Source organism: Peromyscus leucopus, chromosome 13 (genome assembly GCF_004664715.2).
Source record: "Peromyscus leucopus breed LL Stock chromosome 13, UCI_PerLeu_2.1, whole genome shotgun sequence".
In the NCBI taxonomy this organism is placed as follows: domain Eukaryota; kingdom Metazoa; phylum Chordata; class Mammalia; order Rodentia; family Cricetidae; genus Peromyscus; species Peromyscus leucopus.
In genome coordinates, this window is record NC_051074.1 from 29,955,439 (window position 1) to 29,973,725 (window position 18,287).

Below are 18,287 nucleotides of genomic sequence, written 5' to 3' on the forward strand. Positions count from 1 at the left end.
TTGAGCATTCACCCTAATACCTGTCCCTGGGTTTGATTTTATTAATAAGACCTTTTAAGATTCATGTGACAAATAAGTGTCATTTTTAATCTTTAAAAAAAGAACGACTAGGGCTGGAGAGATGGCTCAGAGGTTAAGAGCACTGACTGCTCTTCCAGAGGTCATGAGTTCAATTCCCAGCAACCACATGGTGACTCATAACCATCTATAATGAGATCTGGCGCCCTCTTCTGGCATGCAAACATGCATGCAGGCAGAGCACTGTATACATAATAGATCTAAAAAAGAAAGGAAGGAAGGAGGGAGGGAGGGAGAGAGGGAGGGAGGGAGGGAGAGAGAGAGAGAGAGAGAGAGAGAGAGAGAGAGAGAGAGAGAGAGAGAGAGAGAGAAATGAAAGAAAGACTAAAGCCAGGCAGTGGTGACACATGCCTTTAATCCCAGGCAGGTGGATCTCTGTGAGTTCAAGGCCAGCCTGGTCTATGAAGTGAGTTCCAGGAAAGCCAGGGCTGTTACACAGAGAAACCCTGTCTCGAAAAACCAAAAAGAAAGAAAGAAAGAAAGAGAGAACAAGACAGAGAGAGAGAGGAAGAAAGGAAGGAAGAAAAAGAAAAAACTAAAAAGCCTATTTTTTCACAAATCTGGATTATGCAAACACATTTAAATAAGAAATGGATCCAACCCTTCCTGTTTTGAAACGAGGCTATGAGGTATTTATGTTTATGTCATAGGCAACAGTAGGCAAATAGTACCCCCAGTCATAACAGGACAGGAGAAGGTTCTGTTTGTATGAACGATGATCAATACAGAGACACTCAGCACTCGAGGTGTTAGGAAAAAGTAACAGTTCAGTGTTTGGTTCTAAATGTACCATTTTCATCACGCCCTCTAAGGCTCTGAAAACATCATGGAAGAGGGAGCAGAGAGAATGTACGATCTAAACTATAGAGGGAAGGACAGTGACATGCTCTCTTCCGGGCAGAAGAAAAACAAGATGGAAGGCTGAGGACTGTGGTAGACCAGTAGTTGCCTAGCCTTCATTGGTTCCCAGGACAAAGAAAGGGAAGGAGAGAGGACAGGATGGGAGGGGGAGAGAAATAAAAGAAAATATATGCTTCTATACTGTGGGTTTCCCTGATTAAAGAAGACAATTCACCATCAAGCTATTGAACACCCACACTAATAAATACACTTAAAAAAAAAAAACAAAGCAAAAATTCAAGAATTAATTCTCTGTCCTCATTATGTTTATTAAAAGTAATGGGGTGGGGTATGAGAATCTGACACATTACACTTTATCAAAAGATAAAATGAATTTGTTCATCTCTCCACACAGTTACCTCAAAACTTGTCATGACATAAGTAAGGACATTCCTTGAGTAAGAAGGAAAACACACATTCTGGAAATGAGAGGGGTGGAATATTAATTAATTAATTAATTTGTTAATTAATTAATTTGTTAATAATTAATTAATTGAAAATGTTTTTACTTGATGCAAAAAACATCTTGGAAGCTCCCAAATGTGCTAAGATACCTCTGGGCACCTGTAGTCATTTCTTTGATCCAGTGGCTTAAAAAAATAAAATAAAACCCACACCCCTCTTCTTGCCTGACATTCCAAAAAAATATTTGCAATCCTCCTACACTCGGCATGATACCATCCTACGAAAGTTTCCCCGGCACGTGTGCCATTTAGCCAGAGGTCTAAGGATGCCACCACCTTTCCTCCTTTACTTCGACTCTTGCAGCTAGATGGCTGCTGATCTCAGAGGCCGGCCTCTCTTGTGACCTAGTTATCATTTCCTGCACACCAAGAAGGGACTTGACTTTGCCGGCGTAGAAAGTAGCCTGTCAGCATCTTATCCCAGCAAAGGCATTAGCTCTTGAATGTCTTCCAGTTCCCAGGAGTGAGTAATAGCCTCCCGGCATGACTGTGCTTGAGCCACCTGATTCTCCAATCCGTGAAATAAGGCTCACACACGAGTTCGAGATGAGCAGAGCCAAACCACCCGCTCACTAGGGTGTGACCCAAAAGGAGGATGTAGGGATGAGGAGAGTGGGAAGACAATGCCTGGGAAACTGAATGCAAAAGGCACATTAGCTTCAGGCAAACGACACAGCCAGGAGCGGAAGTGAAGGGGTCTGCTCCTTTGCCTGAGATCCCTCGGCATCTCTTGGAGCCTGACTTCCCAGTCAACCATTGGTGTCCAGAGGCACCTAAAGCCGACAAGATTCCCTGGAACACCTACAGACCTGGGAGCGCTGGACCGAGTAAAATAAGTCTCACTTGTTAAAATTCTAGTTATGGGCTCAGCTGCAATTCAGCTACCTAAGGACTGTGTAGAAACCTCTGGTCTTATCTCCTCCTGAGCCCTAGAGCTCTCCACTGTGCCTTCCCCCATTCCTGGAGCAACCACATCATTGTCTTTCTTAGATGTGGTATCCTCTATATCACTCAAGATGCAGCTTGAAGCCACTTTTCCAGGCAGAGAGATGAAACAAGATGAGTCTTCACTGTGAACTCGCATGGGGCCTTTGTTTTCCACACCACGTGATCACTGGCGCCATCACAGCCTTGTCTATTTAGCACCTCGGAGACGCTTCTCAGAGGTTCACACGTGTCTACACAATGATCCAAACACATGGGATTACTCCCACCCTTATTTCCTATGTCTATTAGTCACGGATGATTTTTCACACTTTACCTCCAATTCACATTTCTCTCCCCAACCTCTGCTGTCTGGTCTCAGGTTTCAGAATTCGGTGTCTGTATTAATACACTAAGTGACTTTCTCACCCCAGGTACAGAATCAACGAATAGGAGAATAGCAACACAAGGAACCTATCTCCAATGTTGTAGTTGGTTGGTCACCCCAGGGAATAAAAAGATATTGGCATATCATACCAGGCTCTCTTTCCTAGGGGGCTAATTTTCTAATATGTCACCTTTTTAAAAAATTATACTACGTTTACTTATTTAAGTGAATACCAAGACATACACGTGGGAGCAGACTAGAACTTGTAGGATCTGGCTCTCCCCTTCTGCGATGAGGATCCTGGAGATTGAACTCAGGTCATCAGGATTGGCAGCAAGCACCTTTACCTGCCATCTCACCAGCTTGTAATTCATTTTTACATTCATTTTTAAAATATCCATCAATTATACAAACCACCAGAAATTCTCAATGCAATATTTCTGGGTCACTGTCATCACGACACTTCAAAAGAAACAGCTTATGAGAGGAAACGTTTATTCTGTCTGTGGTTTCTGAAGGTTCAGTTCAGGATGGGATTGAGGATAGGGCACTACAGATCAGTTCATGGTATGGGATCATGTGGTAGAGGTTATTCAGATTACTGACAACAGACAATGGAGCAGAGAGAGCCCTCTACAAACCCGGAGCCATGCATAACTTCAAAGGCCCATCACTAGTTACCTACTTCCACCAGCTAGGCACCTTATCTTAAAGGTCCCACAGCATCCCATAACACCCACTGGCTGGGCACCATATCCCAAAGGTCTCACAGTATCACTAGCCACACCACCAGCTAGGCACCCTATCGCATCCCATAACACCAGCAGCTGGGGATCAAGTATTAGATAGATAGATAGATAGATAGATAGATAGATAGATAGATAGATAGATACATACATACATAAATAGATACATAGATAAGTAGATAGATAGATAGATACATACATACATATATACATACATACGTACATAGATAGATGGATGGATGTATGGATAGATAGATAGATAGATAGATAGATAGATAGATAGATAGATAGATAGATAGATAGATAGATAAGTCTGTGAGAAACCTTTCAGATTCAAACTTTAGCAGACTAGCAGTAACCGAATGTGAAATTCAGAGAAGAGAAAATAATATTTAAAGGTAATAGTTGGCCAGCCTGGAGAGGGAAGGGACTCATGAGTGCTGCCCCTAGCTGAGAGCTACTGGAAATTAATGGCCACCAGGGTAAGGACAGTCAGTGTTCTTTAGCGAAGGGCATTACTTATGCTCTAGTGGATAGTCCTAGGCTCATACACACAAGGGCAACACTAACTGGATTCAGTGGGTTATAAAGGATAGATAGATAGATATACAAGATATGAGGAGGATATATTTAGAAGGAGGACATGGGAAAGGGGTTGTCCTAGAAGAGATGGGAGGTGAAGTGGGGAACAGAGGGGAGAAATATGATCTAAGTACAGTGTATGCACATATGGAATTACCAAATAATAAATACAATTTAAAAATAAAAAAAGGAGTAGTATAGTGTATGCTTATATTAAATTACTAAAGAATAAATACAATTAAAAAATAAAAATATAGGCAGTAGTTTGGAAGATTTCATACCTAATGAAAAATAAAAGACCTTGGCCTGCCTCTACAAAAAATCCAACATTAAGATGAACTTTATTTGTAAAAATTTAAAATTTTTTTTATTTTAACTTATATATTTACATATTTTTCAGTGTTGTGTAAACAAAGACCAAAAATCACAAATATCTTGCCTTGCATAGGCTCTACTAGAGCCTTGGGGTCATAAAATCTTAAGATCCAAGAAGAAAACCACCTCCTCTGTGAATAAAAGGAAGCTTAAGTGACCTATGTAAATATGTCAGTAATCACTGGGATGTCAGATACCCTAGAAACCATTCATTTCCCAGCTAACTAATCTTGCTGTTCTAATAGCTGAAGAACTCCTCCCACTTTTAACTCATTACCTACCAAAAGACATCCTAAGATTCTAATTAAAAAAAAATCCCCATTTAAGAGTAGGATGAACACAGCAAGGCATAGCAAAATACTACATGAACAAAGTTTGCTGAAAATAAAAATAGACAAAACCTAGTATCTCTGATATTTTCAGTTTTGCATTAGGCCTCTCAATAGAGCCAGTTGCCACTGGCTGTCAAGATGTCACCTCTGCTGAAGTTGAACTAGAGTCCCATGTCAAGATAAAAATGACTACTCGGGGTTCTCCATGTAACATTTCATTTATATTTGCATGAGTCTTTGGGTACATATATCTGTACTTCTCTTTGAGATAAGGAAACTAGAGAATTGAGTCACTTGTTTTAGGTCCCCCAACTTACAGTGTCAGATCTTGGTTTGGAATCCATCCAGATCCACAGTCCATTTGGGTCTATTTTTCTGCTCATTGGTGTTGGCTATAGGGAATGAAATGAAGGTGAGTAAGATCACTGGGCTCTGAGCTTCATAGTAAGTACTTATTCTAGTTGGCTTTCTGTTGCTGTGATAAACACCTTAACCAGAAGCAACCTGGGAAGAAAGGATTTTGCTGTGGGATGTTCTCTGTGCTGTGAATGTGTTACTCTGATTGGTTAATAAATAAAGTGCTGATTGGCCAGTAGCCAGGCAGGAAGTAGAGGTGGGACAAAGAGAGAGGAGAATTCTGGGAAGTGGAAGGCTGAGTCAGGAGATGCTGCCAGCTGCTGCCATGAGAAACAAGATGTAATGTACCAGTAAACCACAAGCCATGTGGCAACTTACAGATTAATAGAAAGGGGTTAATTTAAGATGTAAGAACTAGATAACAAGAAGCCTGCCACAGCCAGACAGTTTATAAGTTATATAAGTCTCTGTGTATTTATTTGGGTCTGAGTGGCTCCAGGAGCCAGGTGGACACAGGTATACTCCAGCTACAGGATTTATTTGCTTTACACATCTCAATCACAGGCCATCAGTAAGGGAAGTCAGGGCAGCAATTCAATCAGGGCAGAAGCAGAAACCATGGAGGAAAGCTGTTTACTGGCTTGCTTTCTTATAGAACCCAAATACAGGCAGATTTTTTTCTTCGGGACCATCATCTCCCCAATAATGACACAGACGTATTATTATGAAAGTTTGGCTGATAGCCTAGGCTTGTTTCTAACTAGCTCTTATAACTTAAATTAACCCATTTGTATTAATTTACTTTCTGCCTCCTGGCTTTATTACCTTATCTCCGTAGTGCCCATCCTGCTTGCTCAGCATTTCCTGGTGTCTCTACCTTCTTCTTCCCAGTGTCCTCTCTGCTCTGAAAATCCTGCCTAGCTATTGGCCATTCAGCTTTTTATTAAACCAGTCAGAGTGATACATTTTCACAGTGACCACAACTCCCAGGAGCATCTGCCCAGCAGCATCTGCCCAGAAGTAGCACTGCCCACCATGAGCTTGGCCTTTACACATCCAATATTAATCAAGAAAATACCCCATGGACCCTCCAACAGGTCAATTTGATGGAGGCAATTCCTCTTCCCAGATATGCTGACTGGTTTTGTGTGTCAACTTGACAAAGGCCAGAGTCATTAGAGAGGAAAGAACCTCAGTTGAGAAAATGCCTCCATAAGGTCCAGCTATCAAGCATTTTCTCAATTAGTGATTGATGGGTAAGGGCCCAGCCCATTGTGCATGGGGCCATCCCTGGGCTGGTGGTCATGGGTTCTATAAAAAAAGCAGGCTGAGCAAGCCAGAGGAAGCAAGCCAGTAAGCAGCACCCCTCCATGGCCTCTGCATCAGCTCCTGCTTCCAAGTTCTATCCCTCCAAGTGATGGACTATGATCTGGAAGTGTAAGCCAAATAAGCCCTTTGCTCCCCAATTTGCTTTTGGGTCATGATGTTTCTTCAAAGCAATAGAAACTCTAAGTCACCATGTAACTAATTTATGTCAGGTTGACAAAAACTACCCAGCACAGCAATCATGCCCAAGTCCACACGGCCAGACTGTAGGTGAGCTACAAGTCCAGTAGTGACCTGCCTTGTACCTGGATCCAAGTCTCACTGCTTTGCTAGCCATCTAGCCTTGTGATCTTGCTTTTGTCTGTTGCTCTCCAAGTTTTCTCAACCCTCCATGGTATTGCTTAGGGTAACTCAATCTTCTATGAGCTCTTTGCTCTCCTTTGGTGTCTTTGTATCATATCTATCACTTAGGGAAGTGAGTGGCAGTACTTACACACTGGAGGATTAACCTAATTTTTGTAGGTACCTAGGAACTCCTGGAGATAGGCTTCAAGAACAGTCCCACACTCCTGAAGTTGTAGGTAAAAGGTTGTGTTTGTAGGTTTTCCTTGTGAGTTAGCCCACAGCTTTTATTGGAGCTTTTAAAGAAGATAAAACTCCAAAGATCTGAAGAATTCTTTTAAACATTTCTTCAAACACTTGAGTTTTCTTTGAATTAAAAAAAAGAATGAAAAAAGAAATGGAAAAAATTAATGCTTTTCCTTCTTGGTAATTTCCTAGTCTGCCATGAAAAGGTTTTTAGCTGCCCAGCATTTTTATGGGACATATAATGTGCTCAGAATTACTCTCAGTTGCTTCCTATGGTAGAATTACAGAATTCCTGTTATTTGGGCTATGGATTCCCAGTCCTGGTACTTCCCTCTTTTCCCCATTTGGATGACCATGCCGGATTGTGCCTATGCACTGCTCATTTGGAAACCTAAGTGATAAATGTTCCCAGGTTCTTATCTGCAGCCTTCCCTTCAGGGCCTGACTGAGCAAGTACTTTCCTAATGCTGGGACCAATGCCAATCAGTTCTTTAAAAAAAGAAAAGAAAAAAAATCCCCCAAAGGAAACCCCAAACCTATTGAGAAATGTGAAGAATGTGAGCCCAATTTATTTCCCATGTCTATTTCCTTCATCGATCCAAGCTTCAATAAGAAATGTAATGCTGATTTGGGATGAAAGTGCTGAAACTTCCCAATCTACAGTCAGGTTTTAATACAGTGAGCAACTTCAGTTATCAATATCTTAACACTAAAATCATTCAGACACTAAGAATCTTACCAAAATGTTAAAATTACTTCAGTGTAGTCAAGAGAACTTTTATCTCCATACTATTCTTTATCAATGACTCTTAGGCACACATACACATTTTTGTTAAGTGAACCAATATTTTCTAATTCTATACAGCCGCTCTTCTAGCCCTGGAAACAGAAGCATGTAGGCAAATTCATTGGATCAATTTTTCAACCCCTAATCCTAAAGTAGATAATATAAATATGCAGGCTTGATTGTGTAGAATCTGGACTGAAAATACGTATGTTTCTATAAAAGAAAAAAAGCCAATAATGACCAAATTTGGAGTCACATGCAACCAGCATAAAACCTAAGGTTACCACTGGCCTCACTATTTCTGGTAACTATTTCCAAGGTTCAGAAGTATCTGAGACCCCGGCTAGGCATCAAATCTGCAAAGACAGCACTGTGCAGGAGTTCTTGCTTGTTAGAAGTTTCAAGTCCCCCCAAACCAGAAGCTGACCCATCTCAAAGGTCCTATAAACTCTACCAAACCCACACCTCACAACTGTAACTCTTCCAGGAGACACAAAGAGCAGAAATGGCTTTCCCCGTTAGAGGACATCATGCAGCCCTTGTCAGGAAGATGTGACCGCAGTGAACACACTCTTCTCCCAGGATGTCGGAGGTTCGCTTCATGGTGCTATATGGATCTAGAATTGAAAAAGCAGCAAATTAAAGAAAGAAAGAAAGAAAGAAAGAAAGAAAGAAAGAAAGAAAGAAAGAAAGAAAGAAAGAAAGAAAGAAAGAAAGAAAGAAAGAAAGAAAGAAAGAGAAAGAAAGAAAGAAAGAAAGAAAGAAAGAGAAAGAGAGAAAGAAAAAAGAAAATGTTGAGATGACAATGTTGAAGCCGGGGTGGGGGAAGGGCAAGACAGTCATTCCTGAGACACAAGGAAAGGATCTCAAGGTAGCAGTTGGCAGAGGAATAACTCCAGGTGGACATAGGTTAGAATCACCATGTAGTGTGAAAATCAGAATTTCTTTACATAAGGTAATTTCTTCTGGAATATAGAGAAATTTCACCTCTCTATTAACGTAGTAATGCACTCTTACTTGCCATCAGGCGGTCTAGTTTGTTTGGGGGCTTGTTTGGTTTTTTTTTTTTAGTTAATTTGCTTGTTTGTTTTGCTCAATGTCCCATGAAGAAGTCCAACCTAAATGAGAGTTACCCCCACTCCTGGCATGACTAGCAACCTCATATAAGTGTTTATTCTAGCTTCCTGTCATTGACAGCTCACCCAATGGCTCATAGGTTCTTAATTTCTAGAAGGAAGAAAAAGGAGGAACTTTTCTTTTTCTAGCAAACACATGGTGCTTACATTCCTTTAATAGCAAACCCTGGCCTGAGTGATTTTCAAATATTAACTAATGAAACACAAAGCTTCCAGGCTCGGGGATTTTGTACCCACAGTTTAGTCTCCTGTTTCTCAGAAATATTTAGAAACTGTTCATGCCTACGTCTCAGGATACTTGTTTAAAGGAAATTGTCTGACCCTTTTCTAAATCACTCTCCATAACTGTGAAAGATTTGTGTATTCACCCTTATTTTATTGAGAGATGAAATCCAGGCCTGGATAACAAATAGTCCCAGAGCTAAGATGAAAATCTAAATCTACCTGGCTCTAGAACTCATGTTCCTTCAGCAACAACATGGTCCATAGTTGAACACAGGAGGAAGATAAACATATTGATGTTGCTATGCTGCAGTTTCAGCAGTATCAAGCAGCCTCCAGGCTCAAGACATCCATAAGGGCACTGTTCTGTCTCACACACGGCTCCTTTGAGACCAATATATTTGGGAGTTGTACTAGCAGGCAGTGAGTCATCCAGGCAAAGGAACATAGTACTAGGACATTTGAATGAAAGAAATGGGGGTATCTGATAATTTTCAATATTATACATATATAATATATAATATTAATGTGAGTATACAGTGAAGAGGGAATCTAGCAGGGGGCAGCCAAGCTGCTTGTTCATGATGAGGCTAGAGTTCCTGGGTTACCATGTGAAGAGTAGAATGGAATTGGGAATAAGCAGGAGAGGTACCAGGACTGAGAGCTGACCGTAACCCCAACAATGAGAACAGGAGCCCAGAAATCACAACAGGAACACATGCTCAGGTTGGGCAAGGTAGCAGAGTTCCAGCAGTGTCTCCACTTCACTAGGGCCCATTGTCACTTGAGATAATGAAAGCCAATACTGGATGGCCTTGGTCAATTCAATTTCACCAGATACTCTGCCAGTGTGTTTCCGGAGGCATTTCTATATGCTGCCTCCCAAAGTGGAACATGATGCATTTCTCATGTGCATTTACCCAAAAAAACGGCTTTTCTGTTCCTTAACAGACATCAATCACCATCTTCTGAAACTCAAAGAAATAAGCTAAGAAACAGTGGGACAGTGTTTCTTACATCCTCTCTTTGCCTCCACAGTTGAAAAAAATCACTTCTTACTGGAATAAGGCTGTGACTTCCCAAGGGGTCCAGGAATCTGGACCATGGAGAAAAAACCATGTCACTGGGAACCCAGAAGAGTGCAACACACACAAGATGGAAAAAAGTGTATTAAAATGTGACTCTCACTTTGCATTGCTTCGTGTTCTATGTCCATGAAGTCTTTCCAGAGAGGCAGAAAGACATTCTCTTCCACTGCACTCAAAACACGGGTAGCATTTCCACAATGGTTCTACTGCCTTGTTCCTCCCTTTTCCATAATCAGCCATTAAAAATAAAATGCAGCCTAGCCACACCACGAACTACAGATCAGCAAAACCCAAAAGTAGTCGTGTGTGCTGCAACATCGATGAAGAGCCTCAAAAACCCAAGCTAAGTGGGGAAGTCCAGACACAGCAGATAACACATTAGAGCTGTCGGTTTAAGGTAAAACGTCCTTAGTGGACAAGTCCACAGGTAGTCATCAGGGCAGTCGTTGCAGGAGCTGGAGGCAGAGGCAGAATGGTGCATTCCAAGTAGCATGGGAATCTGATCTTAATAAAGTTGTTTACTCAACCGGTCTACTGGGCTGGCAAGATGGCCCAGCAGGTGACGACGGCCCTTGCTGCCAGGCATGAAGATCTGAGTTTGATCCCTGGATCCCACATGGTAGAGGGAGAGAAGCAACCCCTAAAGGTTGTTCTCTGGACTCCACACGTGCACTGTGGCACACACTCCACACACAAGCACACATGTTTATACACAATAAGTAAATGAAATGTAATTTTAAAAATTCAAAGTCAGTGGCTGGAGAGATGGCTCAGCGGTTAAGAGCACTGACTGCTCTTCCAGAGGACCCAGGTTCAATTCCCAGCACCCACATGGCAGCTCACAACTGGCTGTAACTCTAGTTTCAGGAGACCAGACACCCATGGGAAAACACCAATGCACATTTAAAAAAAAAAAAAAAAAAAAAATCTAAGTCTACCGGGAAGCTCCTGCATGTGTGGTTTCCCTGGGGCAGGAGGGCACTGGCTCTCCACTGCTGGGCTGAGGAGAACCTTCTCTTTCCTTCCTGTTATTCCTCTTCTCTTCTTCTCCTGGTAGCCCCACTCTTCTGTGGAAAGCAGGTCTTTCCCATCACATCATTATCTTCTTCCTGTTGTGGGTACAGTACTCCCGTCAGGGATAAGAAGGAAATGGCTTAATCAGAGCATAGTTAAATCTCCATACACATCCTCCAGTTCAGAAGACGGTCATGGACAACACTGACACTCCTTTACCAGACCATTTAAAGTCTGAGAGCACAGATACCTCCTGTAATTCCAGTGGAGTAGACATGGGAGATTTTAAGTCAATGAGAAGCACAGACAAGGGGACCGTGTCCTTTTCACAATTAATGGAAACTCTTTCACATTCCCCAGGACTTGGATGCTTTTTAAATTAAAAAAAAAAAAATGGGAAATGTTAGACTCATTTCCTCACCTATAATCTTTGTCTCTCTTGTTAACCTAGATCTGCAGCCTCAGGACTTTTAGATGGGGGGGGTGGATAAATCTAAGAAAAGTGACCTACTTCATTCAAGTTCCGTGATATTTCCCTAGTTCAGTGATTCTCAACCTGTGGGTAAAGACCTCACAGGGGTTGCTTATCAGACATTCTGCAAATAAGATATTTACATTATGACTCATAACAGTAGCAAAATTACAGTTATTAAGTAGCAACAAAATAATTTGGTGGCTGAGGGTCACCACAACATAAGGAACTGTATTAAAGGGTCACAGCCTTAGGAAGGTGGAGAACCGCTGCTCTAGAGACTTTCAAGGTCAACGAATATAACCACTGCTGTTTCTAATCACGAAATGGGAGCCAGATGGAACTAACAACTTTAGTCCCCTAAGAAAGCAGAGGCTCAGAGCCCCCAACCCGAGACTTTTAATCCGAGAGCTGATCCTTTATGCACCCCACAAACTCCTTACTGCTGACTTTCCTTTAGATAAAAACATAAAATGTCAGACTATGGGAAAGGCGTAAAATTATTCATCGCTTAAAAAAAGGATATTCACAATCAAAAGACGAGTCTCAACGGAAAACCCGGAGGTAACAGCTACCTGTTCTTGGAAAGTAACTACCTAATCATAATGGTATGAATGGTTTTTTACACTGTTTGATTCGGAGAAAAGCTATGTTTTCAAAGAGGGCCTTATCCTACAGCCCAAGGTTCTGTCCTCATTAGCCTTTCCCTGTCCTTTTAATACTAGAAGGTAATTAATTATACGGAGACTAACGATGTCATTAGTTTTGCACCAGAAATACCTCCAGAAAGGCAACTGATTTTGTAAGCAAAACATTAAGGTGGGAAAAGTCACCAGGAGCAAGGGCAGGCAGAGGACGAAGAACTCTAAGGGGTTTTGTATCTCAAAAGTAACCAGAATCTGGCTGTGATGAGAGAGTTGTGGGAGATGGATGGCCATATTAGTACGCTCCAGTGACAGGTGTCCCAGACACTACCAAACACGTGGGAAGAAAGACAGCAGATGTGATGAGTTCCCACCTACCATCTTGTTGGCTTTCAATCCTGGGAAGCAGATCTATGCCCAGATAAACACATACGGCATAGGGAAGTGAATGGTGGTTCAGTGGTCACTGGGGACGACTGTGTTTTACAGGACATGAAGAGGCAACTGGAAAGAGTGAACTTCAGTCACACCACGCAATCTAGTGACATGTGCCAAGGAGCAAATAAATGGATTCCTCAGTTTCCAAATGTGTTCTTCCTCCACACTCTCTCCCGGCCCCACTTCATCTTCTGATCTTTTTATTCTTTACTCCACATATTGAGTGTCATTATTGCTTCTCAGAAGATCTCAAGAGGGTTAGTACCTAGAAGAGGACTCAATAATGACCCCTAAACTTATGTAGACTTAACTTATAACTTGCTGTTCATGGTACAAAAGAAAGAGTGCTTGGACCTAGCCAAATCCTTCAGTAAGTAATGAGGAACAAAGGCAAGTGTCTAGCCCCTTATAAATCAGCTAATTAATCTATTTTTCCCATTTGGATTACAGGTCCATGCAAAAGAAATTCATACTTAACCACTTAAAAACCCATCTGTCCTGCACTGGGTGCCATACCATATTTTCCAGAATATTCAGTTTCCCACTTGGAGGAAGTGAAACAATCCTCCAAAATTCAGCTGCCTCTTGTTTGGTAGAACCTGGGAATCTATCCTCTCCGAAAGCATTCATCTGGACAAAATAACCAAAGACCAACACAGAGATGGGTAGATCTGAGAGCAGTTAAAGAAAGAATCCCAGAAATGAAGGCGCTCTGAGGAAAATACCCATAACCACCCGGAACACAAAGCTGGGTGGAATTGGCCGATAGCATCTTGGCTGTGTTAACTGTAAGAGCAAGCAAACAGAATTAGAATGATACGATGAGATAATAAGATGATGATGATATGAAAATGAGCTTTGTTTAATAAATAAATGCTTCATTTCATAACAGGTTGATCAATTCAAGAATTTTCAGTGGAGCCTTTGCTTTGAGAAGCTAACACTTCCTGGCACTTAACCTTGGCTTTTAGAATGGTTATGTCAGCCTCATAGTTTGCCAATAGGCTCTGATCTTATAAGATTTTCCCCTGACTAAACATGAACCTCTGAGTCATCAGTATGACCTATGTTAAAGGTGCTGTGGGCTGGCAAAACGTCGCATACCAGAGATGCCTAGGTCCTAACTTACCCTGAGACCCATGAATGCCAACTTACCTGACCAAAAAAAAAAAAAACTTTGACGATCCAATTAAGGATCATTTTGGTTTGACAAAAAGAACTTTGCAGATCTGATTGCCGATCTTGCTTTTTCAGGATGGCCCCAAAAATTCCATCACATGTGTCCTTATGAGGTGCAGGCAGCTGGAAACCTGACAATAGAAGAAGAAAAAAAAGCAGAGATGATCATGGAAGCCAAGGCTGGGAAGTTCTATGAGTCAAAGATACACAAGACCTCCATGTGCTAGAAGAGGCAAGGAGGCCAGACACCGCCTGTGGGAGGGACCAGCCCTGCTGTGACGGGACAGAGCCCCATGAGACCAACGCAGAACCTCTGACTTATGGTACCACAAGAGAGCAAACCTGGGTCATTTGAAGCCACCCACGTGTAGCTCTTCGTACAGTGTCAAGAGGAGATGAACAGGGATAGTAGGTGGGAGGAATTTGTTTTCTCTTATAGAAGCTGTCGAAGTAGTGTGGTACTGGAAGTGGGATGGAGGGAAGCCCCTGGCCTCTAATTTGTCCCCTGAACCCTTACTCTCAATCTGTTAGCACAGTACTCCACAACACCTTTCTCACACTGCCTCATTAGAGACCCTAGACTTGCTTCCAGGGCCTAAAGAATATCAAAATGAATAAAGGAAGTTAGACTGTAATATACATGTATTATTATTGATAATAAATTACCCAGGAAAAATTTCCAAGCAGCTTCCTGTACTCTTTCAGTTATCATTGTAACTATTTTCTTTCTAGTTAAGTAAAACTTTGATATACACGTACATTGTAAAATAGCTAAATCAAGCTATCACAATATATACATTACCTTAACAGTTACCTTTTTATTATTCTGTGATAGGAACAGCCTTGGCAGTTTTCAAATATACAGTATATAAGGCTTTGTTTTGGCCTAGGTTAGAAGTTTAGGGACCTTGATTTGATTCTTTAAAAACAAAACAAAAAAAAAAAAAAACATGCTCTCAACCTGTCAAGGTGTAGCCCAGGCTAGCTCGGAATCATGAGCCTCAGCTTCCCAGGTCTGAGACTATAGGTATGAGTTACTACACCCCACCAACTGTAGTCGCCAAAATGTTCAATAGATCTCTTGAGTGTACTCCTCCTGTTAGTGGGAGCTTTTTAACCTCCTGCCAGCATGCTCTTTTAAATCGTACACTATTTGAAAACATCAACAATCCAGCAATATGGATTCCCCCACGAACTTCAGCAGGAAAGGAAGACTATGGCACGCATGATTGGTCCCCAGAACTCATCTGTTGAGCTCTAATCGCCAACCAGATATAATTAGGAGGTAGACCTTTGGAGGGTGAGAGGTCACAAGGGTTCTACCCTCATAAGTAGCATTAGTGCCCCCACCACAGAGACCATGGAGAGCTAAGCTAGTCCTTTCTGCACAGAGACCATGGAGAGCTAAGCTAGTCCTTTCTGCACAGAGACCATGGAGAGCTAAGCTAGTCCTTTCTGCCATACGAGGACTTAATCAAAAGTCATCGTCCACATGGAACGAGACTCCCGGGCACTGGATTTGCCAATACCTTGATCTTAGACTATGCAGCCTTCATAACTGTGAGAAATAAACGTCTATCGTTGATAAGCCGGCTATTCCATACTTTGTTACAGCTGTGCAAATGGTCTAAAGCATGGAGTGTTACAAAGTTACACTCTTCTGTGTCCGATGCTTCTAGGCTTTTCTTTGGAAAGTCTGGTGCCAGACAGATCCCAGTCCCTGGAATGAGACTATATTCCAATCATCCAAAGGTATAGAACTTGCAGGCATGTCCAAGTTTTTGACATTGCCATTGACAAAATTTACTCTTAAAAAACACACCAAAAAAAATCACAAAAAACAAATCTCACAATGTTTTAAATACATTTATGATTTGTTATTAGATCACATTCATAGCTATCCTTGGCCAACTACAGCCTATGGACCATAGGTTGGATATCCAGGAGGCTGGTACCTGACCAGATTCCTACTTCTTCTTCTTCTTCTTTTTTTTTTTAGATTTATTTATTTATTATGTATACAGAAGAGGTACCAGATCTCATTACAGATGGCTGTGAGCCACCATGTGGGTGCTGGGAATTGAACTCGGGACCTCTGGAAGAGCAGTCAGTGCTCTTAACCTCTGAGCCATCTCTCCAGCCCCAGATTCCTACTTCTAATCCCTGCTTTGGGATGCTGCCATCGGAGCCTGGCAAGATTTCTGTGAAAAGCTCCCTGAGCCTTGCCTAGCATCAGGAACTCTTGTCACATTCCCCTATCCTTATCTGTGGAGAGATAAGCAGTAACATTACAGAAGATCAAGGGCATACAGGGAGATAACAAGCCACTGAAACTGTGTTCTATCCCTCATGGTATCTTCATTGTGTGCAAAAATGCTTACAAGTTCCTCCACTCTATCTGAAGACAAAAAAATAACATCTTGTAGCTAGAAGAGCCATGCAAGCGGAGGGAATTGTTGGTATTTCATGACACAGAGGAACGACACTTCATCACACCCAAACAGCCTGTGTTTTGTTCCACTTACTCTTCTTGCTATGACAAAATATTTCAAAAGCTCCCAAACCACCTCCAGTTTCAAGAAATGTCATCATGTTTCAAAACCAACGGAGAAACTGATTCAAGCAACACTGTAAAACCGTAGCACTTATTTCGAGAAAATGTGAAGCCGATGTGCTTTGCCCACACTGCCCGCCTGGCTTTGCATCTCATTTCACAAATATTTTTAGCACCCAAGAAAAAAATATAATATCAGTCTTCAGAGAATACCTATTTCTTAGGGTTTCAACCATCTTAACTGGCCCTGTGGTTTTTCCAGTGAAACTGGTATCAATGTTCAGAGTGCTTTTACCAAGCATTGGTTTTTGTCCTGAGGCAAAAATGAATGTGCTAGATGACATGCAGGGTTTTGTGGCTGGGTCTGTGGATAGCAAGCAGGGAGCTTTGTCTGTCCAGCAGCCCCTCTTCTATATACTTTTATTTAAAGTCATGGACACGAGGAATTTATTCTTGACAGTCAATCTGGTATTACCAACGAGGGGATGGAGACTGGTTGACTTTAACCCTAAAAGCACAGTGGGATTTAGGGATGCAGGGAGGTGTCTCCAACTGGGCTAAGGAGGGTGGGAAAAAGCTGTTTGTTTTGCAAAGTGAGGAGTCCCTGAACCTCTTACAAGTCTTTCCCCTTCACCTGCTTACCCTGTGGATAACTTGCCCCTGTGTTGATTTTCCTGGAAATTTGTTTAAAATTTAAATCTCTTTACATGATCAAACCTCTTCAGTGATTTCCCATGAGCTCAGCATGAAGTCCAAGCCCTTTACCAGTCCCTATGAGGTCTCCCACAATGTGGCCCCTCCTCACTTTATCTCCCAACACCGCCCATTTTCCACATGTGCCTCAAAAACTGCAGTCTTTGTACGTTGGCGTAGCTGCCCTCTCTGCTCAACGTCCAGAACAATCATTTCTATTCCAGTTCAGCCTCTTCCAGAGAGCCAGGGACTATGAATTCACCTTCACTAGGCGCCTCCATTATTGCACTTACCACTTCTGACCGTTGGGTGGCAGCACGGAGTTGTTTTTCAGCGCTCCATTCAGACTACAAACAGCAGGTTAAAGGAGCCCCTTGTTAAGTTACCTCTTGCTTTTGTGAGCCTTGTTTTTCTTCTCTGTAAGGCATAGATAACAAAATCTGTTCCGTAAGATTTGTGTGTGGATTATGTGAGGCAATATAAACAAGCTCCAAAATGAAACACGCTCCCACGATGCAAGCTCAGTTTGAGGGACGTGCTGTTATATAAATCTCTGTTTAATGTCAGTCTCTTCTAGCCGACTGTGATTAACCTTTCATGTTTAAACATGCATAAGAGAAAATCCATCGCACTTCACTGGAGTCTCTTTGTACCATCCCCAGGGTTGAATGTTTATCAGAGTATCTGAGCAGTTTCCTGGCTAGCTGTAAAACTCTCTTTGTCAACTGTCTGTTTAAAAGCGTGTGTCTTCTCACTTCTCCTCCTCAGAGGAATGTTTCCACTCAGGGATCACACCTTGCCCCTGCTTCAAAGCCCCATCTGGTTGACAGTAGCCCACAGGTTATAGAAGGAATAAACATTGTTGTTCTAGTTTACCAAGGTTGGGGGGGAGGGGGAGCTCAAAACTAATTTTAGGACCTCCCCACAGTGGATCCTGCACACTCTCTGTACCTCCTGTTACTACGCCTGTACTCGGCTATGGCTTCTGGCTAGAAGGTAC

General features: G+C 42.0%; 1 long non-coding RNA gene across 1 annotated transcript; it reads right to left on the reverse strand.

Annotated features, from left to right (window-relative positions):
- Positions 1-7,819: 7,819 nt before the first annotated feature.
- Positions 7,820-14,030, reverse strand: LOC119088947. The gene is made up of 3 exons (XR_005092709.1): positions 13,378-14,030; positions 11,232-11,402; positions 7,820-8,464 (listed from the first exon to the last, which is right to left on the reverse strand). It is a non-coding gene; the product is annotated as an uncharacterized LOC119088947 (long non-coding RNA).
- Between the last annotated feature and the right edge of the window lie 4,257 nt (positions 14,031-18,287).